General features: G+C 48.4%; 1 protein-coding gene and 1 long non-coding RNA gene across 6 annotated transcripts in view; one reads left to right on the forward strand and one right to left on the reverse strand.

The window, feature by feature from the left end:
• PLXNB1 (plexin B1) overlaps window positions 1-26,714 on the forward strand; it is a 165,498-nt gene that overhangs the window by 22,882 nt on the left and 115,902 nt on the right. For 2 of the 5 annotated variants that reach the window (XM_077324830.1, XM_077324825.1), the window contains exon 1: window positions 15,127-15,267. The exons of 1 other annotated variant lie outside the window; for it this stretch is intronic. The gene's annotated coding sequence lies outside the window, so the exon portion shown is untranslated. Of the gene's footprint in view, window positions 1-14,798; window positions 15,268-26,714 lie in introns of those variants that run through there. 2 more of the 5 variants (XM_077324827.1, XM_077324826.1) reach the window with 2 other exon arrangements.
• LOC143834539 (uncharacterized) lies at window positions 1,398-11,814 on the reverse strand. The gene is made up of 2 exons (XR_013229804.1): window positions 11,638-11,814; window positions 1,398-1,581 (listed from the first exon to the last, which is right to left on the reverse strand). It is a non-coding gene; the product is annotated as an uncharacterized LOC143834539 (long non-coding RNA).

Here is a 26,714-nt window from a genome sequence, read left to right on the forward strand (position 1 = left end):
TCTGTTTTCTCTTCTTCGAATGTACTACATACAGTTTTTCAATATTGCATGTGTTTATCTGTATGCCCTTGATCAGGTTCTAGCTCTCAAGTTGGGTGATAGCATTATTATCTCTATGTCCAAGATGTCTATGCCACAGCCAGGAACATTTCTTATGGTTGCCACATTTAGTCAGGTAGCTACAGATCTTCCTGCACTGTCCTAGTCGCAATCAATTCCCCTCTTCACTTCATTAAACATCTTGTATCAAATGATGTCACTATTCCTGTTTTAGCAAGTATTCTTACTGAAATCAGGTTGTTTGCAAGTTGTGGCATATATAAGCAATTTTTAATGAGAGCCTCTCTAATCTGGCCATTTGGAAGACTGCATTTTACAGTTCCTGAACCTACTCCTTCTGCAGACCTTCCATCTGCCACACTTAGAGTCTCTTTCCTGTCTTTATTTAGGGTTTCAAGGAAGACTATGTGTGAACACGTGTTTTGTGCTCCCACTATCCAAACACACTTGGGTTAATACAAAACACTTCTTTAAAGGTGGCTGTTTTAAATTTTCCCTTTCTGTCTGTTTTGGAAAGGCAGCCTTCAGCTTGGAAGTATTGCAGTCCTTTTTGAAGTGCCCTTGTTTTCCGTACAAGTGGCAAATCATCTTGCTTATATTTAAAGATACTTGTTCACCATTTGCTTCAATTTTATGATTGCAGATTGTTCAGCATTTGCTTCATTTTTATGATTGCAGATCTTGATCTGTTTATGCCTTCATGCCTCTTCAAGTTGGTTGATTACTTCGGCTAGAGACAGTTTGCCTTTTGCTTCAATTTGAGGCACAGTATTTTCATAAGTCTTTGGCAAACTTATTTAAAACACAGATACTGTTCTGAAATTAGATCCTGTTCTGTTATTTCTTGCCCAGCACTTCTGAGCTGTTCAGATGAAGCACCTTTCCTAAGTGGTCACACAAGTTCCCTTTCTCTGTCATTTTAATACTAAAGAGTCTGTTTTGCAAATAGAGTTGACTTTTCAGAGACGAAGTAACATACAGCCATTCTGATTCTGACCAGACTGCTTTTGCATGACTCTCAAAACATCTCTATCTGTCAAACTTTAGATCAGGGTTTATCTTGCTTTTCCTTTATTAGAATCCCAGAACCTTTGTCTTGCTTTCTCCCAATTGGGGGGTCTTTAACAGTGTGCCACAGTCCCATCTCTAGCAGATGGCTCTTAATTCTCTTCTTCTAGATCAGATAGTTGCCTTCAATAAGCTATCTAGTAGGTAGTTATGTTGTTGCAGGAAACTGGCATTTTATCAAAACTATATCATATTTTGCAGTCTGAATGCTCACATTGGGCCCCTGTTTGGAGAGTTTAAAAATGCAAGAGAGTACAGCACCAGGATGCTTAAAAGAATAAAATAGCTTTATTATGAAGGGAAACATCTTTGTAGGGAATGAAGAGAGAGAGACCTAGTAGTCTGTCTTTTTTATTCATTCAGTCTGTCCAGTTCTGGAGACAAACGGAGGAAATATGCTGAAAGGGGTTGGAAGTCTCCAAAAGAGCCAATCAAGATGCTGGAGATGATTATCTGAAAAATATTAGGAAGGTCCTATTTAACAATGTTAAATACACATCTACTCCAATGCTCCTATAGGATATTCTTCACATGCTTTTGAATCACGTACACTACAGATCTTGAATATTCTAAAATGAGCGACCTATCTGGAAACAGGCAAACCCAAGGCAATGAGTGATCCAGGCAAAAATGGAACGGCCCTCTTTCTCTGAGGGCGGACTGGACTGCAACTTATTTGTGCTGGGAATGACTGAATGGCCCTATCACAACTGAAGCAAAGACATGGCAGAACTACCCAGAGGCTGATTTAGGATTCCCAGCTCTGGGTTAGGAAATATCTGGAGACTTTAGGGGTGAAGCTGGAATTGGGTAGGATCTGGGGCAGGGAGGGACCTCAGTGGATTATAACAGTGGTCCCCAACCCCCGGTCCGGGGACCGGTGCCAGTCCGTGGATCAGTCGGTACCAGGCCACGGCTCTTCCCCAGCTGCTGCCTCGGGGGCTGTCCTGCCACTCTGCCGCCAGCTCACCTTTGGTGCTCTCCAGCGGCCGCCATGGCTGGGGCTCCCCCTCGGCGTGACACTGCACAGCTGCTGCTGGCAGCGCCTCCCAGCCGGCGGTGGGAAGTCAGGGGCGCTGGCGGGAAAGCAAGCGGAGCAGGGGCTCAGGTGGCAGCAGTGACGTCCCTTGGCAAAAGACTACCCCCCCCCCCCGGGCCTCAGTAAAATTGTCAAGCATTGACCAGTCCCCGGTGATAAAAAAGTTGGGGACCACTGGATTATATTACTATGGAGTCCAGCCTTTAGAGCAGCCCTTTTCTACGGAGAAACTGTTCCCTTTAATCTAGAGATGAGCTATAATGCCCAGGAATCCCCAGGTTTTACCTGGGGACAAGCCTCCCTAGGCTGACTGAATCATACAGAGATGTAGCAAGCCGGCTGTTCTCAGGAACTTCAATATTTATGAGGGAGTTAGTCTGCTGCAACCCAAATTAGCGGAGAGTCTCCTGAAATGTGAAAGACAAGCATATCTGTCATGGCTAGGATTCTGCGAGCTTGCTAGTATGGAATAGTAGTCAGGGGTCCCCAATCTCTTTTAGCCTGTGGGCATCTTTGGAGTTCTCACACAGGGTGGAGGGCACAACCACAAAATAGCTGCCAAGGGAGGCAGAGCCAAACACACACTGGGAAACCCAAATGCGGGGAGAAGAGTGGACATTTTAAATATAATAAATATAATAAAAATACACTGGAAATAGGATGAGATTCAAGTGGGTAGCCGTGGTGGTCTGAAGTAGCACAACAAAAATTGAATCTGATAGCACCTTTAAGACCCACAAGGATTTATTCAAGGTGTGAGCTTATGTGTGCATGCACACGAAAGTTCACGCCTTGAATAAATCTTTGTTGGTCTTAAAGATGTTGATCTCAATTTTTACTGGAAATAGGAGTGAGACAGAGAATAAAACCAACGCCATAGTGACAATTACAGCTGAAGCAAAAGCACTGCAATTTGTATAGACGATCAGGATTTCATTGGCCAGTCAGAAGTGACCCCACCCACTTTAAGAAAACACTTGGCAGGCATCGGATAAGGGGTTGGTGGGTGCCACGTTGGGGGAAGCCTGGGTTAGAGAGTTACACTGGGGGGTCCCTAGGGTGAAACCTGCATGCAGCCACAAAGCTCAGCTTGGGCCATTCATTCTAGCTCAATCTAGTTAGGTTTGTAATGAGAATACAGTAAGGAAGGAAGAACCATGTATGTTGATATGTTAAAATGATATGGACAGCTGCTGTTAGATTGCTTATGACGCACTCTTTGGGGGTTTCTACTAAATTAGGATAAGGGGCTAAACTATGATAAAGCTGGTATTTCTTTTTATCAAGGTCCAGCTACGGTTTTAATTTCTTTAATAATTTTTTTTTGGTAGTGCTGTATGCTATATCTAACAGGGCTAGTTAAAAATGCTCTGTGGGGTGACCTTGGATGGGCACAGATGGTTCATAAATTGTTATGTACTGAAGTCTAGCATTGAAGTTGTGGACCTGTCAGAAGATGACGTATTGCTTGCTTTCTTTGGTCTCCCCCCCTCCTGTTCTTTCTTTCCTCCTACGGGAAAATGCAGAGTCCTGCTTTGACATGTATCCTTGATTAATAGGAGAGCCGCAAAATGTTAAGAGAAGGTGCTCTAAAGAGGACATATGAAGAGGGCAGGAGGGTGTTTTTTTTTTTAGAATGCAGAGAAGGAAAACTCATTGCCTCGGTCTAAATCCTAGCTTGTTCGCAATAAACAATGAAATGAAGTTGATTTGCATGCAGGGTTCTGGACCAGAAATTCTCCAGGCGCGCTTATTTATTTATTTAAAAATATTTGCATCCCACGCTGACCATTGGGACGCTTCCCAGAGTGGCTCACAATTAAACAGAAAATAAAAAAACAAAGTAAACCTGTTTTCATTCAAAAGCGGCCCAGAATAAGACAGCAGCACAGCTTATAAAAAAATGGAAGCACATGGAAGAGCGCTGAGCACATGAACCATCAAGCCAACAGAATTCAGTTTAAAACAGAAAAGGAAGCAGCCGAAGTCTTCCACCAGCATTCAGCCCAAAGACGGAAATTAAATAAGGTCTTTACTTGCCAGCGAATGGTGCCATCCTAAGCAGAGTTACGCCCTTATAAACTCCTTGATTTAGTAGGTTGGAACTCAGTTTAGGATTCGCTCTATAATTGTCATCAACCTATGTGCCAGGAAAAATTCTGGAGCAGCATGTTCCAGAGGTGTGGTGTTACCGCCTACCCAACGTCTGTTGTTGGGGCTGCCCACTGAACAGCTTCCGAAGAAGACAGTGCATTGGCAAGTTCATACAGGAGAAGGAATTCCTTCGGGTATTTTGTTCCAGGCACTGTAGAGTTTCGTAGGTCAAGGCCAGCACTGTGAATCGTTCCCCAAAACAAACTACAAGCCAGTGCTTGACTGCCATAATGTGCTTTATATGGGTCTGACCTTGAATACTTCTTGCAGACATCAGCTAGCTCAAAGTGTTGTGGCCAAAGTCATGCTGATACCCTGATTCATTCAATTTATAACCCGCCACTCCCACACAGTGGCTCATGGCAGGTAACGTGGCTCGTGGTGGGCATCCAAACCAGGTATTAAACCCACTCTACTAGTAAAAATATTGACCTGACCTGAATGGCCCAAGATGACCTGATCTCAGATCTCTGGATGGGAAACCACCATGGACGTCCCGTGTTGCCACGCAGGAGCAGGCAAGGACAAACCACTTCTGTTCGTCTCTTGCCTTGAAAACCCTACGGGGGTAAGTTGTTTGGGGCTTGACAACACTTTCCACCACACAAAGAATGCTTCACTTTCGCCTGACTTGAGCTCCAGTTTATCAGCCTTTATGTAGCTCACTATGGCCTCTAGGATCTAGCTCAGCACATCCATTACCCACATCTGACTCAGATGAAGAAGGAAAGTGAGGTGTTGGCCTTCAGCATACTGATATCCATATCCAGTGGCACCTTATCACCAAACCCCGGGCAACGGCGAACAATGGTTCCACCTTTTGGAATCAACCTTCAAGAACCAATGAAGCACATTTGCCCCCATACCACACGGACACACTGTTGGCTCAACGAAGGGAGCCAACTGAAGCTACTACTGTCGGCACCCTCCATTGGTCCTTGCCTCTCTTCCCCCTGCAGTGTTCCGTAGCTGGATTGGATGATGTTCTCCAGATGTCTTTAAAAACTGTTCAGTAAGCTACACAAGCCCAGTTGTAGGGAGAAGAAACATGACAAACATAACTGCTGCCTAAGATCATGCTCCAAGGAGACGTGTGGGGAATGGGCTAGAGCAGCCCCTCTCAACTTCTTTACCGTTGAGAAACTCCTGAAACGTTCTTCAGGCTTTGAGAAGCCCCAGAAGTGGCCCAATTGTGCAGCATATGGTTGGGAAGCCTAGCGGTGTACGTGTCAGCCACTCCCCCCATCCCACCCCCTCCAAGCCCATCATTGGCCGTTATTTGGGGGACAGGTCAACATGACCATCTAAGGCCATATCACCTGATAAATGTTTAATACATTTCAAAAATAGATTAAAAATTAATTAGCTCCCACACATTTGGGAAACCCTTCCAGGGTGGTCAAGAAACCCCAGGGTTTCATAAAATCTTGGTTGAGAAAGCTTGGGCTAGAACTGTGGCCCTCCAGATGTCCATGGACAACAATTCCCATGAGCCCCTGCCAGCATTAGCTGGCAGGGGCTCATGGGAATTGTAGTCCATAGACATCTGGAGGCCCGCAGTTTGACTACCGTTGGGCTAGAGAGTCTGATCCTCAAGTGGAGAGAAGCAATCACTTTGTTGATAAATGCCAACCACGGATGGGAGCCGTGGTATTTTCTTGCTTCTATGCATCATCTCCATGTCATTTTTCAAAAACAACTAGAGGAGAAATGACATTTTCAGCTTGAGCCTCATTTATAATCATCGAACCCCGACTCGGTTTGCAGGTGCGGAGCCGCCTCGGTGCGTTTTGTTTTTGCTGGGAACGCCAGATAGTTGTTCCTTTGTGCGATGAGATGCTCAGTCCCTGTAGTGGGGAGAACTTACCCCAAATGAGAATTTGCTGCCTCAGCCATGCTCGGGGTCTGGAGGCTGCAGTGCTTTATTTGAATTCCGACCAAGTCCTCTCTACGTTGCACTTAGTGGCCGACTGACTGAACGACGCTGACAGATAAATGCTCCCTCCCTCCCTCCCTGTGGATCCATCGTTGCAGAGCTGTGGATCCTCTCGCTGAAGAAGCTGAGATGGAGCTATTAATGGGCAAAGAGACTGGGATTCGGCAATCCCAGGAAGAAATCCGCTGCTCTCTCTCAGGTGATAGCGACTCCGTTTTCCAGGTCAGCCTTCTTTCGGATGTGCTCTTGAGAGGCTCTTTGCTCCATGAGTGGATTTTTGCAACATAAGCGCAGCTCCCCGCCCGCCCCCCCTCCCCGGAGATGAAGAGAAGCTCTGCTCTCTCAGGGATTGCGTGACTACCAGTTGGATTAATTGCTTCTTTTCTTTTCCTTCTGAATAACAGCCCCTCGGATGGCAGATGTGAAAGGTCACTTTTCTCTCCTCCTAAAAAAAAATCGATATCAATCCCCCCTGACCTCCTACTTCTTAAATGTGCTCCTCTCTTCCAGATGTTTTTGTAGGTTAGCAGGAAGACCCTGAAACACCTGAAAGATGTACCTGTGACCGTGGAAGGGCAGCTGTGTGGCCTGCTGCAGAGAGAAACTTTCAGAATCCTTAAAAGCAAACCTCTTTGGCTCCCTCCCCTTTTCTTGCGGAGGATCCCTCCTGCCCAATTGGAAGTCGGCTCCCTCCTGCTTTTTCCACCTCACCCCTCGGCCCCCGTCGAGAGAATAGATTGCTGCCAACACTGTTCGAAAGAAGCAATCATGCAGTTGACTCGTGCAGTGGTGCAGAAAACTGGGCTGACTATTTTTCAGACGAGGCAGCAGATGGGCAGCTGTCAATGCAGAATTTTTGCTTTCCTGGTGTTGCAGCCTTTGTCTAGGGGATGCGCAGAGTACCTTGGGGTTTAAATGTCAGAACAAGGAACAGGCAATTCAGACCTGTGATGGTTCAATTAGAGGGGCTGGATGGGGGTTTCTCCCCCTCTACCGCTAGCAGTCCTGGGCCGATTCTGCACTTACTTTGTTTATTTCTGTTGTGGATCTTGCTGATTTCAGATCGATTTGAACTTGGGTCTTCCTCTATCCCCCCCCCCATTTAAACAGAAAAGTGTTCTGCATGTGATTAAGGAAGCTCAGAAGGGGGGGGGGAGCCAAGTGCAGCAGGAGTCTCTTTTTTTCTTGAAGGGGGTGGGGAGATGATTGGAGACAGCAGAGAAGGGGGAATAAATCCAAGAGGCAAATCTGTGCCATGATAAATTAGGGCTTTTGGAGCTTCTGCCAAGAGAAGTTAGGGCTTCCCCTTTAAGGGAAGCCTTGCAACATGGGAACGAGGAAGCCTTTGAACTGATGCCCTGGCCAATCAGGGCTTTTCTACAGTGTTGGAGCCTGGAGGCAGCAAGTTAGTTCGAGACAAGTAGAGAGCTGCACCTTTACTCATGCTGACTTTTCAAATATCGCGGGGGGGGGGGGAGGTAGGGTCACACTGGATCAACCATTCTTGTCGCAGAGGGAAAATTTAAATCGGCCAAAATCAAAATGGAAATCACATTCAGTGTAGATGGCAGGGATTGAATCGACCTGGGATTGGAATAAAAGCTCCATGCAGATGTGCCGTTTCTCAATCACACTGCCTCTTATCATCCACCCCTCCCACCACTTCTCACAATTCCTGCTCTGCAAGCAGAGAGCATATTTCTGCATTGGGAAATATTTGGAGATTTTGGGGGTGGAGCCTGGGGAGGGCAGGGTTTAGGGAGGGAAGGGACCACAACAGTGGGCAATTCCATTGAGTCCACCCTCCGAACAGCTGTCTTCTCCAGGGGAGATTGATCTTGGTCATCTGGAGATGAAATGTGACAGTGGAAGGTGTCCAGGGTCTACCTGGAGGCTAGCAACAATACCTTTTCAGGAGCTGGGGCAAGTGATGCTCCTTCGATCTCTTAGCATGGCAGCCAGTGCATGCTCAGTAGGGCTTGGGAATCCCTACTGCACATGTGCAATTTGCCACACTGACTTTTAATATGAGGAAGGAATTGGGAGGGGGGAATCCACTGCCCAAGGCCATTAACTCAATTTGTCTCGCTGTACAGCCAGCTGTGAACATGTGTTTGCAAAATTATAATGGATCCGATTTCGGGGAGGGGGGGATAACCCAAAGGAAAAAGCCCTGATTCCAGTAGCAAGTTTTATTGCAAGGTATCGTTCCCTCCGTACCAATGCAAACCAGGCTGAGCTTTAAACAGGAAGCGGAGGAGATTGGCACCCGGCATGAAAAGAACATTCTTTAATATTTAAAATGGGAAATGAGCACTAGCCCGTACACTAATCCGCCAATCAGCAGTTGACATGGGAAACACTGCGCCATTAAGCCATTTCTCTCCCTTTCTGTTCCTTTTAAACGGGGTGAAAGATATCGGCATCTGCATTCAGTTCTCAAAGAAATAACTTCTGTGCTTTAAAAAGGTTTCATACCCTCAGCAGTTAAACTTTGTGGTGGGCGGCCAGGTAGGGCTATCTACCTGTTGTGTTTCACTCTGCCTTTTGGTGTCCTGGCCCTCTCCATACCACGTATCTGTGCTTCTCTTCGCTGTGCTCTGGCTTATTATGAGAAGCTTTGACAGATCTGAGCTGCTATGCCAGATAAGCCCTATGACAGTGGTGAGACAGTTCTGGAGAGTTATAGAAGGATCATTTATCAGTAACTAAGTAAAAACAGAGTAAGAGATCAAAAACAGCAGGGCTATTTTCTTTGGAAAAAGCTGTTACCTGCCTGTGAGGGATTCCAAGAGTGAATCTGTTTTTTTTTTTTTACACCAGCAAGTGCTTGTAAACTATTATTTCTTACTTGCTCTTTGGTAATCATTAACTAGATACCATATTTGGCTAATATCAAATTCATTTAGCAACATCCCCCGCTTTGTAGATGTTTAGATTCTCTTTTGTGCTGTGAGTCAACTCTGTCTGCTCGTCTTCCTTCAGCCTTCCGATATGGATTTCCCATACGCTAATTATTAATTAAGGAGAGAAAAGGCAAAGTTGGGAGTGTCTGACTGCTTTCAGTGACTCTGGTCTGGATTATGAATGCTGAGTTTTAGGAAGCTCAGTAGTGTGGTGGCGTCTTAGAATCAGAATCACACAGAGCTGAAAGAGACCACAAAGGGCCATCTAGTCCACCTTCTTGGTGTAGTGGTTAGGAGCCTGGACTTCTAATCCGGTGAGCTGGGTTTGATTCCCCTTTCCTCCTCCACAGGCAGCCAGCTGGGTGACCTTGGGCTCATCATAGTCCTGACAGTGCTGTTCTGACCAAGCAGTAATCTCAGGGCTCTCTCAGCCTCACCCACCTCACAGGGTGTCTGTTGTGGGGAGAGGAAAGGGAAGGAGATTGTAAGCCGCTTTGAGACTCCTTTGGGTAGAGAAAAGCAGCGTATAAGAACCAACTCTTCTTCTTGGGGACTTAAAAAACAGCCTCTCCTGGCAGGCTCATCCGATTTCCTCCTAAAAACTTCCAATGAAGGATATTCCATGACCTTCAGAGGCAGTATTTTCCATCTCCAAACAGTCCTCACCATCAGAAAATGCTTTTTAATATTTAAGTGGGACCTCCTTTCCCATCATTTGAATCCATTGTTCCTAGTTGTCTCTAAAGCAGCACTAAACAAGTTGCCCTACTCTTCAACATGTCTTCCTCTTATGTAATTAAACACAGCTCTCATATGGCTCCTTGCCCTCCTCTTCTCCCAGCTGCACATACCCACTTCTTTCAACTTCTCCTGGCAAGGCATCGATTCCAGCCCCTCAACCTTCTTAGTCGCCCTTCTCTGAACACTTTCCAACTTTTCGATATCCTCCTCGAACTGCAGTGTCCAGACCTGGACACAATATTCCAAATGAAGTCTAACCAATGTGGAATGGAGTGATATTATGACTTCCCTTGCTCTAGATGCTATGCTCCTAGCAAAGCAGTGTCATATTGCATTAGCCTTCTTAGCTGCCCTATTGCATATCGGCTCATATTCAACTTGTTGTCCATCAGAACTCCTAAGTCCTTTTCACATGTACTATTACTTTAATCAAACCAGGTATCCACGCATCTTAAACTGATGCATCAAATATTTATTATCCAAATGTAATACTTTACACTGCTCCCTATTCAAATTCATATTGTTGGCCATGGCCCAATTTCCCAATCTGTCCAGATCCCCTTGAATAATAGCCCTTTCCTCTGGGGTATTAGCCCCCCCACTCAATTTAGTGCCGACCGCAAATTTGATCACTGCCCCATCCAAATCATTAATGAAAACGTTAAACAATACTGGCCCCAGCACAGCACCAGAGATTATACGGCTGGCTGATTTCAGTTTTATATTTTAACATAATAGTGGGCTAACAGTGCTGTCCTAAGCAGTGGGAAACACCAACTAAATCCAGTTACTTCAATGGACTGAAAAAGTACAAGTGGGGGACCCCCAAGATTCATGGGGGGATCCCATCCTTCTCCTCCCTTGCTCACTGGGCCACTCACTCACTGGCTAGCCTACAATCCCATGGTGCTACCATCTCTGTCAACTTGGGTCACTCGGTGGTGGTGGTAGAAGCTCCCACTCCTTCTGCCCTGCTGCTCTGCCATCATGTACCTGGCTTACGTAGCTGCAGCAAGGAAGGGAGCCCTTGGAAGGCAACTCTGCCACATAGCTGGCAGAGGGGCCCAGCCCAACAGGTAAGAGGTGGGGGAAAAGGAAAGCACCTGCCTCTCACACAGGATAATTGTGCCCATGAGAGGATGAGTGCTCCCTCAAAATGGTGGACATTTCCTGCACTGCAATTTATGATTTTAAAAAATCTTCTCTTTTGGGGGGAATTTTCTGCAAACCTGGGGGCTGACTCAGGTTTGTACAAACATCCCCCAATTTGTGCATGCTCCCAGTGGGTGGATTGAAAGATCCACATGCCATATTCAGACTTAGATATGCGATAACTTTCTTCAGAATGGCAGTGTAAGAGTTGGGTGTTGCTAACTATTATCTGATATTCAACCAACATACAGTCTTTTCCCATTCAATAATAGAAGAACTCATTGTGGGCACTGGGCATGCTTATCCTATTGTTACACTATGCCAAGCTGCCCCAGCATAACATAGCTGCACTCTTATGCTCTCCTATAACAAACTCAGAAAGCATGCAGATAGCTAGAGAAAACAAAGTTAATGCAATTTCAGTAGCCACTCTTACAGCATCCTTGGCAAGTTGGCACCTTTGCCACGATCACTGTACTGTGTACCATTAGCGGTCCCACAGCACGGAAGGTATCAGGTAGATGTCACAGAACACAATCCATCTCACGCCCTGTCTCCCCAAAACAGTCCTCAGTGCCTACCTTGTCAGTGCTTCTCGTGGCTAAGTTGGCCGATGCCCTGCATGCACAACCTACATGTGACTAGCTGTAGATGACTGGATGAACTTGAATCCTGCTGGAGTACCAAGGAGCCCATGCACACAGTGTCCTGGGTCTTCCAGTTCTGCTCAATTAAGTTTGAAAAAGCCTCCCTCTAGCCTTAAGCCGCCTTCCCTAACTGGAATGGCAGGCAATATTTCGCTGAGCTGAATGGTGCAATATAGGCCAGCGGTCAGAGCATTCATGCCACACATTTGCATTGCTGTTGGTATAAGCAGAACAGGCCTTTTTTTCAGTGATAGAGGGAGGGGCCGTGCGTACAGGAAAAGCTGCCCGTTACGGTAGCAAGGGAACAGGAGGGGACACTGTGACCTGGCTAGTACGTGCAAGCAATAGAAAGAGAAATAGATAGTTCTTCTGCTCCTACGCTTGGGAGATCAGGCTGCCGCAAGGAAAACTGAATCTTGGATATCCTGCCAGCTACAATAATTTGGTGCACTGGATTTCTGTTCCAGAGAGCAGTAGTCTGACTGCGCAGAACCACAGGGCAGACTCAAATGATGGGATCTTTATTTCTGTAACCTCCAAGAATCCCTAAAATATTCGCAGGACTTCAATTCAGCTCCGCTTCTCCTCTACCATACCTCTGACTCCACCCATTTCCACTCCAGGCACTGGCAGTGCCTTGGGAGTAGGAATTATGCCAGTAACTAGGGGCAAAGCCCATTGCATGCTGGAATGCACCGGGCACTAGGACACGGGCTGGCTCTCTGTTCTTCCTGGGTGCCAGCCCTCCTCCTCCTGCTCGACCTTGAGATTCGGCAGGGTGAAGTGGTTAAAGAGTAGCAGACTCTAATCTCAAGGGCCAGCTCTGATCCCCTATTCCCCCTTCACGTGCAGGCAGCTTGGTCACCAACCTCCAGTCGGGACCTGGAGATCTTCAGGAATAACAGCTTGTCTCCATGCACCAGTTCCTTTGGAGAAAACAGCTGGAACGAAGAAAGAGAAAAGAAAGGAAGGAAAGATGCGAAGAAAAAGAAAGAGGGAGGAGGGAGGAAGGAAGGAAGAGAAAGAGAGTGGGAAGGAGGGAGGAAGAAAGAAAAAGGAAGGAAAGATGAAATGAAGGAATGGAAACACACAACGCTGACACAATATTTTGTTCTCCCAAGGCAAGGGGATGCAGTGTTGATCCTATCTTTGTCCAGCTGTCATAACCCAAGGATCAGACCATGCTGGGGTTGTTTGGATCCAGTGATCTGTCAGCAGAGGGTAGCAGCAGATACCGATTTGCGGCTTTCTCCCCAGCAGTCTTTTCTGACTGTCTAAAGGCTGATGGCCAGGATAATTAAATCAGCCTCAAGGAACAGTGCAATTGGAGGTGGGGCAGTGAGAGATGGCAAGAGGGCAAAAAATGCCCCTTCTTTCTCCTGTCATGGGAGTTGTCTTTATGGAAGAGAAAGCAGAGGGCAGTTTTGGTCCCCTTCTCTCCCCTCACAAGCACTCCCAACCCCCCAAATCGGTTTCTAAGGGTCAAGAGAGAGAGAGCAGGGAAGAGAAATGTGGCAAAAATCTGCATTTCTTCTGATGACAGATCCTTGGCTCCAATCCCGGGGGCACCATTTTTTCATTATGACCTAAAATCGTAAAGGGAAAATGTAGATTTCCCTACACTATGGAAAACATATTTTTGCATTTTAATGCAAGAATATGCATCAATACCCTGGATCAGTACCCTGGATTTTCAGTGGATTACTAAACACCCAAATAGAACTATTTTCAGAATTTCAAAATGTATTCTAGGCCATTTATTCGAGCATTCAGACTGACTTGTACAGGCCGTTACCAGGGACGGAGCCAGAATCAACAGAGAGCTATTTGAAACAGGTCTACACAAAATCCTACTCAGGTCTATTCAGTGGGGCTTCCTCCCAGGAATGTGTTCTGATGATGGCACCAGCACGCTTTTCATAGGGAAGCCCAGTTCTTTTTCACACAGGCTACTCTGTCAGCAGAAGACCCACTTGGGGAATCAATCCTGAACATGTCATTTTCTTCACTGGGTTCCACTCCTGTGAACAACTGCAAGCTGGTGTAAATTGGACCATAGGCTTGCTCTGTTAGACTCTCAGCACGTGTCCTGGTGTGATAACAAGGCTCTGACCCAAGCCCATTATTAAAACAACCCCCCCCTCAAAAAAAAACTTTTGTCAGGTGGCAATGATTGATGGCAACCTGTCAATTTCCAAGGCAAATGAGGTTCTGATGCCATTTGCCATCACTTGTCTCCGCTATTGGTGGCCCATCCGAATGCCAACCGCTTCTGAGAGAGGAATAACCTGAGCCATCCATTCAGTTGGGCTACTCTGATCTAAGCCCATTCCATGAGTGGGGTAGGGGTAGTCAACCTGTGGTCCTCCAGATGTTCATGGACTGCAATTCCCATGAGCCCCTGCCAGCGTTTCCTGGCAGGGGCTCATGGGAATTGTAGTCCATGAACATCTGGAGGACCACAGGTTGAGTAACCGTTAGACTATTGAAATGGGGCCTATGTATTTAATGGTCAGACATCTCCTATTAAGTCCCCGTCATTTGAAAAACAACAATCTACATGTCATCGTGTCAATATAATTTGGTAGATCGCAAAAGGTTTCTCCCAAAGGTGAGCTTTCTGTAGGACCGTTTATGCACTGCAGGTTTCATGCTGGGCTGCAGGCTGGAGTTTTAGGGGAGCATTTGGCCTGGTGCAGGTCATCCGCCCCTGATTTGTGCTCCTGCACAGGAGCTGGGGCAGTGAAGTTCCCAGTGCATAAACGGTCTAGGAGCCACAGGGCAGGAGACAGCCCCGTGCAGAATCCACGTGGGATCAAAACGACGCGGATTCGAACCCGGGGCCCGCCAGTGCTTCCTGCTCACGTCCAGTGGCCGCTGCTGCCTTTCTTCTTGCAAAGCAACCGGCAGGTGAAGCCGGGCCGCTCCGTGACGAGCCCGGGAGCAAAGTTGCAGGCCGAGTCTTCTTTGCTTCCCTCTCCGGAACCGAGACAGTCGTGATCCCCCCAACCCCACCCCCGGCTCGCCTTCGTCGCTACGCGCCTCTCCGCACATCCAGAGGCGGAGGAAGCGGCAGCTTCAGCTCTGGGGCTTGGCTGGCCTTTTGTCAGGCGGATTCCTCCAGCCCCCCGCCGCCCGCTCTTTTTGCAGTAGCCGCTTCCCCTCAGCAGGGGCTCCCGAGCCTCCGCTGGTTGTTGGCTTTCGCGGCGGCGGGGCGATGTTGGCCGGGCGCACCAGCACTTCCACGCGCGGCGGCGGCGGCGGCGGCGGCGGCAGCGACGTCGCCCCTCCAGGCTCCCGGCTCGTTTTTGGCCGCCCGCTTCCCAGGCTTGATTGATTAGGGCGCCGAGCGACTTGCCTGCGCCGCCCGCCTGGCCGGGGAGGACGCCGCGCGCCGAGCGGCTGGGAATTCCCCCCCCCCCAACGGAGGTGGGGCTTTTGTGTGAGTGCGAGTGTGTGTGTGTGTGTGGGTGCGCGCGCGGGGCCGGCGCTGCAAGCGCGGACGGGGAGCGCTCTTGTCCTGCCGCCGCTGTTGATGCCGTTTCTCCGGCCATGGCATTTGGGGTGAGTCTGCTGCCCGCGGTTCCCGCGCATCCCGCTCTTTTGTTTCATCGCCCCCCCGTGCCTCTTCCACTGCTTTCTGCTCCAACTTGGCTGGGGAAGGGGAAGGGGAAGAGAAGAGGGGGGGGGGGTCCCGCGCGAGCGCCTTTTGCATTCAAAGGGAAGAGGACCCGCGCGAAACCGCCGCTGTGCCTCGGCCGGCCGCCTCTGACGCTCCCAAGTTTGCTTCGGCGCTCATTCATTCTCGGCTCCCCTTTCGGGAGCGGCGCGCGCGACGCTGCAAGACGCGAACTTTTGCTTCGCGCTGGTGCAAAAGAGCAAAGTCGAAACCGGGGGTGGGGTAGGGTGGGCGGGCGGGTGGGGAGCACCGGGTTGGGCTCTACGTAAAACTTGCAAAGGCAGCCGCCGCCGCCGGGAGCCCGCGATGGGGGTTGTAGTCAGTGTGTGTAGCGTGTATGTGTCTTCCCTCGGAGACGGCCCTGAGGCGGCTTGTGCTTGCCGCGCGCGAGGGGAGCTGGCCGCCAAAGTCCCAGACACGGCTGTGTGTGTTTGTGCGTGTGTTTGCTTGCCAGGAGGCACCGGCCCTCAGAACGACCCTCTTATTCAAGCCGGCTGGGGAATAAGGCCGCCAGCCTCTCCCCTCTGGCGGGCAACGCAGCCCGCGGTGGGGGCGAGCGCGAGAAGAAAGGGCACTTTTCTGCCCCCTTTCAGGCCGCGGCCTTCCCTCTGGCCGGGGGTGGGGATCAGTCGCTTTCTCCATCACCCGGAGGAGTGGTCCTCCCCCTCCCCCCCCCGCCTGCCCCCTTTGCCGGGGGAGAGGGAGGGAGGGAGGGGGTCTCCAGCAGCAGCAGCAGCAGCGCCCCTTTCCCCCTCAGCCGGGAAGGCTGGCCTCGGTCCCACCCCCCTCTGCCTCCTTTGTTCGTGGAGGTGCTGGCTTGTCCCACAGGGGCTGGCGAGAGAAACATGAAACCTGCAGGCCCCGCGGAGGGAGGCAGCCTTCCCGCCCGCCCTTCGCCAATGGGGATGGTGTGATGGGCTCAGCCCAGGAGGGAAGGTGATGGGGTGACGCTTGACGTCCTCCTCCTCCTCAGGGGGGAGCTTATGGCCACATATTGACAAGCTGGCCTTTCTCCCAACAAAGTCGGGACCTGCGGTTAGGGGGTGAGGGAAGGGAAGTCTGCAGGGAAGATCCCGCTTGAAAGGGGGAACGGAGAGTTCCCACTGGCTTCTTGGCCACGGCTTTGTGCTTTCACAGAGTCCCTCTGCAGAGGCTACATGCACACTCCCTGTTTATGACCGTGCGGCATCTTTCAGCCAAAGCTCCTTTCATTGGGGCAGGACATGTTCCCGAGTCTGCAGGGGGACGGGACCCTGCACCCGCCTGGCTTACTTTTGACTCCAGCCTGGCTTACTTTTGACTCTTGACTACCGGCTTTGAGCAAAGAACTTCGTTCCCAGGCTAGCGGAGATAGATTGGTCATCTAGAGATGTGTCCACGGTCATCACTTGTCAAATTCCAGTTCTCCTTGTTGTATCATGGGAAAGGGGAAAGGGTGGCTTCTCACTTTCCCCTGCCTGCTCTCCTTTCAGTGTGTGTTTGCGGCAAAGTCAAAATAGGATCAGCATTAACAGGCGGTGAACCCAATCCCAGGCGAATGATAGTTTTGCTGCAGAATATTTATTACAGGATCAGTTTGTCCAGATTCCAGTTCTCTGTGTGCATAAGTAGACTAGCGGCTGTTAATTTAAGACAGATCTGTAAACACACTTTAAGGATCTATGTGCATCTAGCCAAAGTTAAGCTGTTTGAAGACTTGGACCGTCCTTTTGTAGTTCTCATTATGAAAAAAAGTATAACATGTAAAGGATGGTGCTTTCCCTTCGCCATTTGGGTTACATTTGCAGCAGGAAAATCCTTTCATTGGCCCTGTGTCTCCCTCCTAACGCAGTAATGCTCATTTAGCTCCTGGATATTGCTGCCAGAGAGGCAGTTAATGAGGCAGACTCTACAGATTTTAGTTATCATTGCCCAAAGGTATCAAAGTTTAACTCCTAGGGGAATGTAGACTTGGGAACATGAGAAGACCCCTGCTGGGTCAGGCCAGTGGTCCATCTAGTCCAGCATCCTGTCTCTCACGTCGGCCAACCAGTTCCTCTGGAGGGCCAACAACAGGGCATAGAGTTCAAGGCCACCTCCTGATGTTGCCTCACCACATGAGCTTACTGCCTCTGAACATGGAGATTCCTTGTAGTCTCCATGGCCCCGATAGATTCATTCTTCCACAAAACTGTCTCATTTCCTTTTAAAGCCTTCTATGCCGGTGGCCATCACTACATCCTCTGGCAGTGAACTCCACATTTTAATCACTTATTGTATAAAGAAGTATCTTCTGTCTGTCCTGAATCTATTGCCTGTCGACTTCATTGGATGTCCCCAAGTCCTGTTGTTTCGGAAGGGGGAGGAAAAGATGTGGGATTGTAAGAAACCACAATGTAACGTTAATTTGTCAAGTTACCTTGTCCGTGTGGAGTCACTAAGGGGAGATTGTGCTCCCAGAAGGACATATTGCAAGGCGGGCCTGAAGTTTCCTTTGCACGCTGTGTCGAAATGCAAATGGGAGAAGCCTTTGATCGGCATCTGGCTCCCTAACAACTGCAGCAGACGGTCACTTTCATCACCTTGTGTTGCCTGCAGAGGAGTGACTATAACACATTGTGGTGTGACAATTTGCCAGCAGATGTCACCCCTGGCACTGGAGAGAAATGGGAGGCGTCCCTGAGGGTTTGGGGAAGTCTCTGTTTCCTCTTGGCAGAAGCTGGGCTTGACGCGAGAGCTTTGTAACCCCTGCCCTTCTTTGAGGCAAGCCCATTGGCGTCTTTGGGGCAGCTGTGGCCTGTTCCTTTGCTTCCATTTCCAGTTTGAGCCACTAGGTCAGAATTCCAGGACCATGGCGTGTCCTGTAAAGCAGGGGTAGTCAACCTGTGATCCTCCAGATGTTCATGGACTGCAATTCCCATGAGCCACTGCCAGAAAACGCTGGCAGGGGCTCATGGGAGTTGTAGTCCATGAACATCTGGAGGACCACAGGTTGACTACCCCTGCTGTAAAGCGCTGAGGGAGAGTAAGAGACATTTCTTCATATTAAGGACATCTGGCAACTGAGAGTTATTGGGGTCAAGTATGTGATGCTGAGCACTGGCCTAATTCATCCAGAAGAGACCAAGGCACTAGAGTTCGAGAAGAGGGGCGCTGATATATCCGCACGTGAGAATGCTTTCTGAACGTCAGGTTTGGAATTGTGAGAGCCAGTTTGGTGTAGTGGTTAGGAGTGCGGACTACTAATCCGGCATGCCAGGTTCGATTCTGCGCTCCCCCACATGCAGCCAGCTGGGTGACCTTGGGCTCACTACAGCACTGATAAAGCTGTTCTGACCAGGCAGTAATCTCAGGGCTCTCTCTGCCTCACCCACCCCACAGGGTGTCTGTTGTGGGGAGAGGAAAGGGAAGGCGACTGTAAGCCACTTTGAGCCTCCTTCGGGTAGGGAAAAGCGGCATATAAGAACCAACTCCTCCTCCTCCTCCTCCTCTATCGCAGTTTGCTTTTGAGAACAAATCTCTGTAGGATTGCCTAGGTAGTTTGTTTGAGCAAGCCTGGGTAGGTTGTTACCTTTCAAGGGCCTGCAATTTGGATTCAAGAAACGGACAAGGAAGGCCTATCGATATCTGAACATGTGCAGAACTACCATCAACTCAGTGTGGCTGTTGAAAGCTCTATGCGCACGTGGGGGTTCCCCATTGCTGTCCGTGGAAGCAGCACAACCTCATGTAGGCAAAGGCGCTTTCAGAGCAAACAGTGGGGATGCCCCAGTTGCTGTGCCAAGGACAGTATTTTGTTGAGTATGTGTGCGTGATGCACTCAATACTTCTGACCATGTGTGTAGTGGTTGGAGCAGGGATTCTTCTTATTCTTCTTATTTTTATTCTTCTTATTCTTAGAGCCAGCTTGGTGTAGTGCTTAGGAGTGCGGACTTCTAATCTGGCATGCCGGGTTCGATTCTGCGCTCCCCCACATGCAGCCAGCTGGGTGACCTTGGGCTCGCCACGGCACTGATAAAACTGTTCTGACTGGGCGGTGATATCAGGGCTCTCTCAGCCTCAGCCTCACCCCACCCCACAGGGTGTCTGTTGTGGGGAGAGGAATGGGAAGGCAACTGTAAGCCACTTTGAGCCTCCTTCGGGTAGGGAAAAGCAGCATATAAAAACCAACTCTTCTTCTTCATATTATTATTATTATTATTATTATTATTATTATTATTATTATTATTATTATTATTATTATTATTATTATTATTACCACCACCACCACCACCACCACCACCACCACCACCACCACCACCACTCTTCCCTGCGGCTCAGGGTGGTTTACAATGAAAGCTTTTCATAGTACAGTACAGGGAACATTTGGAATATACAGCATTTCAAAACAGTGGAATCTGTAACAATAAAATATTTAACACAGCACTTGGAAATTAGAACATTTCAGCTCTGCAACTCAGTGGTTGTACATTGTTTGCTGCTCTGCGGTTTCAGTTTTTTCCACCTGCAAGACATAGTTGGTGGTGGGAGGGGCCTCTGGAGTTGTTTCAGTAGGCTCAACCAAAAGCATGTCATTTCCCTTATATCCTGTGTTAGCAGACTTGGGTACAAGCTAATCCTAGCTTAGCTGTGAAAGCAGGGAACCGGCTGCTTCCAGTGACCTGGAGGTGGTGTTCTCATGTGGTTACCGTGTCTGGAAAAATGGAGCAGACCCTGGATGCCTCCTCCTGCTTCAAACCAACTTCATTCCCCCACCCGCAATGGGCGTGGCATGGGGGCGTGGCCAAATGACTACTTCCGGCCTGGCTTTGGGGCGCTTCAAAGGCCGAAAAATATTTCAGGGGCTCTTCCCTGGTCAGAAGTTGGAGAAGGCTGGGTTAGGGTGTAGAACTAGAGTCTGGAGGACTCCAGAGTCCATTGCCCCCCTTCCATGATGGGCCACTCACATTCTTTTAACTTACTCTACCTCACAGAGCAAGCTGCCTGTACTGACCACGGATACCGTGGCAGTATACTGTGTTAATTTTGAAAAACGGTGTATAGCAGGGGTAGTCAAACTGCGGCCCTCCAGATGTCCGTGGACTACAATTCCCAGGAGCCCCTGCCAGCATTTGCTGGCAGGGGCTCCTGGGAATTGTAGTCCATGGACATCTGGAGTACCGCAGTTTGACTACCCCTGGTGTATAGCCATGCATCGGAGGGGAGGCAGCATGATATAGCCTGATCTTGTCAGATCTTGGAAACTATGCAGGGAAGGGAGACCACTGGGGAAGGCAGTGGCAAATTACCTCTACTCCTCACTGGCCTTGAAAGCCCCTTGCTGGGATTGCCATAAGTCGGCTGAGACACACCTATAGCAATGCACGCTTAATTAAAACAGGGAAACCCTCTCCTTGCTCAAACGTTTATGATCTAAATAGGACGCAAGGGGGAAGGGACAGATATAAAGATCCAGTTTTAACCTGATTCAGTAGAGCATAAATGTGGCTCGGGTGCATCGTCCAGTAGACGAAAAGCTGCAGCTTTTGCCATGCACATTGTCCGAGAGGCTTTGATTACTCAGAGTCTGAAAGTGGGGCATTTGTACATCCCTCACCTGAAACCTGCCACATGAATGCTCCCTCATAATAGCAGGCAGTTCTCCGGCAGTCGGCAAGCCCGGGCACATCTCACACTGAGTGCCAGGATGTGGGATTTGCCCTATCACACACAGCCACAATCCTTGAGCTGGGGATGGAGGCTTTCCATCTTCTTCGATTTTGCTTAGGTCTCGTATCTTGACCTGGATAGCCCAGGCTAGCTGGACCTTATCAGACCTCGGAAGCCAAGCAGAGTTGGCCTTGACTAGTATTTGGATGGGAGACTAAGGAATACCAGGGTCGTGACACGGAGGCAGGCAATGGCGAACCACCTGTGAACGTCTCTTGCCTTGAAGATCCTACTGGGTCGCCATAAGACAGCTGTGGCTTAATGAGAACAACAAGCCTTTCCCCTAAATCCTGCCTTAATGGACTTGACTACTTTGATTGACTTGGGGGTGGCTTTCTCGTGTGGTTACTGTGCCTGGGAAAGGGGGCAGAGCTTGGACACCTACTCCCGTCTCAAATTGGTTCTGTTCTCCCCCCTCAGTCCTCCTTGGGCGTGGCATGGAGGTGTGGCCAGCTGACCACTTCCGGCCCAGCTCATATATTGAGATGGATTATATCTCATAACTAGGGGCCAAGCCTGTTGTATTCAGGAATACAATGGGTGCTAGATTGGGGTGTGTGTGTGGAAGAACTCTGTGGATGGCCTCTCTCCTTCCCCACACAACCTGGAAAGGGTGCAGGCTGAAGGTCCCTGGGAAGGGAACTCACTGGCATGGGCGGCTCTCGCGCAGCAGGTATCTGCAGCCTCCGAGCCTCTGAGGGAAGTGGAAGGAGGAGGGGGTGGTCAGGGGTGGGGGATGGAATTTGATTGGCTGGCTGCTGGACAGACAGGCAAGCCGGTTGGAGGAGGCACTCAGGGGTGGGACAGCCGCCCTGAGTGGGTGTTAAGCGCTGAGTGGCACTTAAGCCATGAGACATGCTTCTCCTCCAAGGCCTTACCAGAAATATATTCTGTGGAACAGATATTGTTTTCCTTTTAATTTGTTTTGCTTGTGTTGTGTTTTAAAAATGGAGGCAGCTAGATTTTCAAATATATAGATATCTTTGTGCTTTCTTAGTGCAATCCTAAACAGGATTATACCCGTCTAAGTCTACCAAAGTCAAAACATTTTATTTATTTATACCCTGCCTTTTCCCCAGTGGAGACCCGGAGCAGTTTAGAACACTCAGCTAGTCCTTGTGTTGTCCTCACAACAACCCTGTGAGGTAGGTTTGGCTGAATAGTGTGATTGGCCCAAGGCCACCCGTCAGGCATCCACAGCAAGGCAGGGATTCCCCTGATCCTAGTGTGACGCTACATCATGCTGGCTCTCCTCTTAGGGAGCAATTTGGGCAGGTCTGCTCAGGATTCAGTCCCATTTTATTCAAAGGAGCTTACTCCTGGGGAAATGTTTTCAGGATCACAAGCTTAGGATCCTTTTCCATGCTCCCTGATTGTTTCAGATTATAGTTGGGGTTTGCTGGAGTTAAGCAGGTTTGATCCTGATCAGTGAATGAATAGGAGACCTCCCAGGAATTCTTATGTGTCTTGTCACGAGCGTATGTACACTTTTGCGAAATAGATCTTATGAAAGGGATTGCCTCACCTGTTTAGCCAACGTGAACACACCTAGCACCTGTTCTGCAGTGCCCATAAGGGCTACTTATTGGTTTCTAGGCATTATGTTAGATTTATTTATATGGATATTGATACTCTGCTTATCTTCCCAATGGGGCCCAAAGTGGGTTACAATGTCCAGGTCAGAGCATCTTGTTTTTTGACAACTGTTTGGATATGGATAGATTCAGGTGGGTAGCTGTGTTGAGCTGAATTAGCAGAACATAGTTTGAGTCCAACGGCAGCTTTAAGACCAGCAGAGTTTCATTCAAGATATAAGCTTTTGTGTGCCTCTGAATAAGTGTGTGTGCACATGAAAACTTTTATCTTGAATAAACCTTTACTGGACTTAAAGGTGCCACTGGTCTCAAACTTTGTTTGACGAGAGGGAAGGCGAATGTAAGCCACTTTGAGACTCCTTTAGGTAGAGAAAAGCGGCATATAAGAACCTCTTCTTCTTCTTCCTCTTCCTCTTCCTCTTCCTCTTCCTCTTCCTCTTCCTCTTCCTCTTCCTCTTCCTCTTCCTCTTCTTCTTCTTCTTCTTCTTCTTCTTCTTCTTCTTCTTCTTCTTCTTCTTCTTATGCCTCTGCCTTTGCCTCTGCTTTTCCTCTGCTTTTCCTCCTCCTCCTCCTTTCTTCTTTCTTCTAATATGTTTTATACTAGATAGATTCAAAGCCCGTTCGTGATAACGGGCTTTGAAAGCCCCCCCCCCCATATGCTTCTAGGCCCGAGGGGAAGGCCTGCTTCCCCCCCCCCTGGCGTTGGTGTGGCCTTCCGCTCGGGCCTAGAAGCACACCTGGGGCCTCAAAGAGGGAAAGGCCTCTGTCTTTATTCATGGTGTCCTGCCGCTTCCCCAGGCTTTCTGGCCTGTCCTGGTGAGGGCCTCAATTGTGCCCTCACCTGATTGGGTAGAACTGCTGTCTGTCCTGGTGAGGGTCTCCGCCCACTTAGCCCTTAGCCAAATATGAATACAGCGAAAGCTGTATAAAGATTATTAAGAGTGAATATCCTTCCCTCTTTGATATGTATCTCTGTGTTGCTCTTGTTGATCACTTTGAGCTGCTGGGACACTTCTTGGCGGTTTTTAGGGCTTATAACTGTTAGATTAAGCTAGCTTCATCGCTGGTGGGTTTAGCTTTATTGAGCTTTTATTATTGACTTGTGGCAGTAATTTGAATTTTCATTGCTTTAATTTTTAATGGTTAGCTGCCACGTGTAAGTCTCTGGAGAGGGTGCAGGCAAATTTCATAAATAACTAAATTCTCAATTTCTAAAAGGCAGAAGAGGCAGCTGCCTTCTTAATGATTCAGGCCATACATGGTCTGTCTGCCATAGTGCCTGGCTGTAGCTGACATATGCTGGTTCCATACACTGAAGGAGGGGATGAATTTTGCCCTCTCTCCTTACTGTACTCTGGAAGGCCTGAACCTAATGCTTCTAGGATGGTAGGGCGATGATGTTTGTGGAATGCATCTGCCACACAGTGAACATCCTAGTAGGTATGTCTACCATGTCCTAATCAGAAAAACAGAAAATGGAGCCACAGAATTTTAAAAAGTCACAGATAGAATAAAAGTAGTAAGTCACTGCTGTGTGATGACAGATGTGTCCAAGTTTTGTTTAGATATTTATACCCTACTTTCCCTCCGACTGGGACCCAAAGTGGCCTACAAATATTAGTCTTTCCTCCTCCCATCGTGTCCTCACAACAACCACCTGTGTCTAGGTTAAGCTGAGCGAGACTATCCCAGGCAGAGTGGGGATTCAAACCTGGGTGTGCCGCTGTGCTTTAACTCAGGTTCCTGGCAACACTTTCCCGCCTCCTGCCAAGTGCTTTTAGAAAGTGAGTGGGGCCAGGTAGGGCTTTTGCCCAACAAAGTTTCTGATTGGTCATTGGAGAGTTAATGGGCAGTGCGTGTTTTTAAAAATGTTGCTTTAGCAGCAGCTGCCACCGCAACACAGAGATCTTCACTGTGTGACTTAAGGTAAGTGGTAGCAGCCATTTTATGGCTGGATCCTGCTACTGCGATGAACATATTTTCACACCCGTTTTGCAGGTGTGCCTACTCTGGCTGTGCCAGAGTTCCAAAGGTGCCTGCAGGCTGAAAAAGATTGGGGCCTATTGTTCTAGATTGGGGCCTATTGTTCTAAATCGATCTTCTATAATTTTTTAATCCTACCTCTCCCCTAGGAATTCAGGGGTGGCATTCATGGTACTTCCCTTTTAATTCCTTCCCCACAAAAACACTGTGAGGTAACTTAGGCTGAGAAAGATTGTGATTTGCCCCAGTTCCCTTTGGGAGGTATGCAGCTGGGTAGGAAATGCCATTCCTTTTCTTCTTAAGGCTTTGTTTCATCTTTAACATCAACTTCTAAGAACAGCAAAAAACAATAACGATGAGGAGACATCTGCAAAGTCCACTGGTTCCAGGTGAATGAACCCTGTGAAACCAGCCCAGTACTACAGAGGAAGGCTTGATCTTCTTATATAGATGCCCAGAAAAACTGCAAATGTTTTCAGCAACTGAAGGTCTTCCTGATGATACGGAGTTGAAGGAGGACGTCAACATCTGAAGAATGCGCCAAAGGCCCTACTGAGTCAGACCAAAAGTCGACGTAGCATCCTTTTCTGCCTCTCAAAAGTTCACAGGCAGGGCACAGAGGCAAAAACACTCCTCCCATTATCCCCACCCCCCACCCCAAATTGGCATTCTGAGGTACACAGCCTCCAAAATTTGAAGCACCATTTAATCAACGCGGAAGGACCCTTCCGTCATGAATCTGTCAAATCCTTTTTTGTCAAGAGTGGACTTGATTTGTGAATGTAATTTTGTGCTCTGTGAGAAGTCTACATTTTTTAAAGTTCTACTTCCCTGCCTAGCTTTCTCTCTGCAGATCAGCTGAGCAGGTTGATAACTAACTATTCCCCCCTTCCCGCCCGGCTCCTACATCTGTTGTAGTTTTGTAAAAATCTCATTTAAGAAACAGCTTTGTCAAAGGTCTCCCTCCCTTTTTCCCGCTGCACACTGTTAATCTCCTGAGAGAATGGGCTGGCATGAAAGTCTTTTCAGTCTCCTTTATGTTGCTCATTTTGGCTCTGGTCACAGCCCCCCCCCCCCCAACAATGCACAGGGTATCAGCTTCCACCAATAGTGTGAAGACCAGAAGGGAAGGTAGGGTTCAGACAGTCCAGGTTAGGAAGATGGATGAAAGATTTCCTGCCTGCCTGTGTGTGGGCAGTGTATGGAAGCAGATAGGGAATAGATTTCTTTTTAAAAAGGAACGTGAATCTGGTTTAAAGTGCAGAAGTTAAGTTTGAAAAGCCCATTTTTTTAAATGCAAATTGCCTGAATTTCTTTTAGGGAAGGCAGAAGAAGAGACATGTAGAATCAGATCAGTGGTCCATCTATTAATCCATCATCTGCCTCCCCCAGAGTGGCCAGTAGCAAATATTAATTAATTGTATTCTTCCTTTCCTTATGGCAATTTATAAGTTACAGTAAAAAACCTATAAAATACATTGAGTCTGTACACTATAAATGTACTGGGATTTTAATGGTTTTAAGATTTTCTTAACTGTAAACCACCATGATTAATTAATTAACTCCCACTCATTCAGGAAACCCTTCCCGGGCTGTCAAGAAATCCCAGGGTTTCATGAAACCCTGGTTGAGAAAGCCTGGCTTATAGAGTAAATACGGGATGAATACATGAAGTTGCCTTACCGTGAGTCACGTCATTGATCCGGACAGCCAACCACCATCCAGTCTGGCTGTGGCCGTGACTGCAGAAGGCCAAAGTCCTTCTCAGCCATGCTGTTCATCTAAAGTTCTGCCAAGTAAAAACGGGCTTACAGTAAGGCTGTACAGCTTCCAAGGCAAGAGACAGAAGAAGGTAGTTTGCCATTGCCTGCCTCTGCGTAGGAACCCTGAACGTCTGAGCATCCTTGGTAGTCTCCCATCATAGTAGCATCCCTGAACGTCTTTGGTGGTCTCCCATCCAGGTATCGACCAAGGCTGATCCTTCTCAATTCCTGAGAGCTGATGAGTTTGGGCTAGCCTGGGCAATCCATGTTGGGATCCCCTTTGTGCTCCTCAATTTTGTTTCG

The sequence above is a fragment of the Paroedura picta genome, chromosome 3, assembly GCF_049243985.1.
Source record: "Paroedura picta isolate Pp20150507F chromosome 3, Ppicta_v3.0, whole genome shotgun sequence".
Taxonomy (NCBI): Eukaryota; Metazoa; Chordata; class Lepidosauria; order Squamata; family Gekkonidae; genus Paroedura; species Paroedura picta.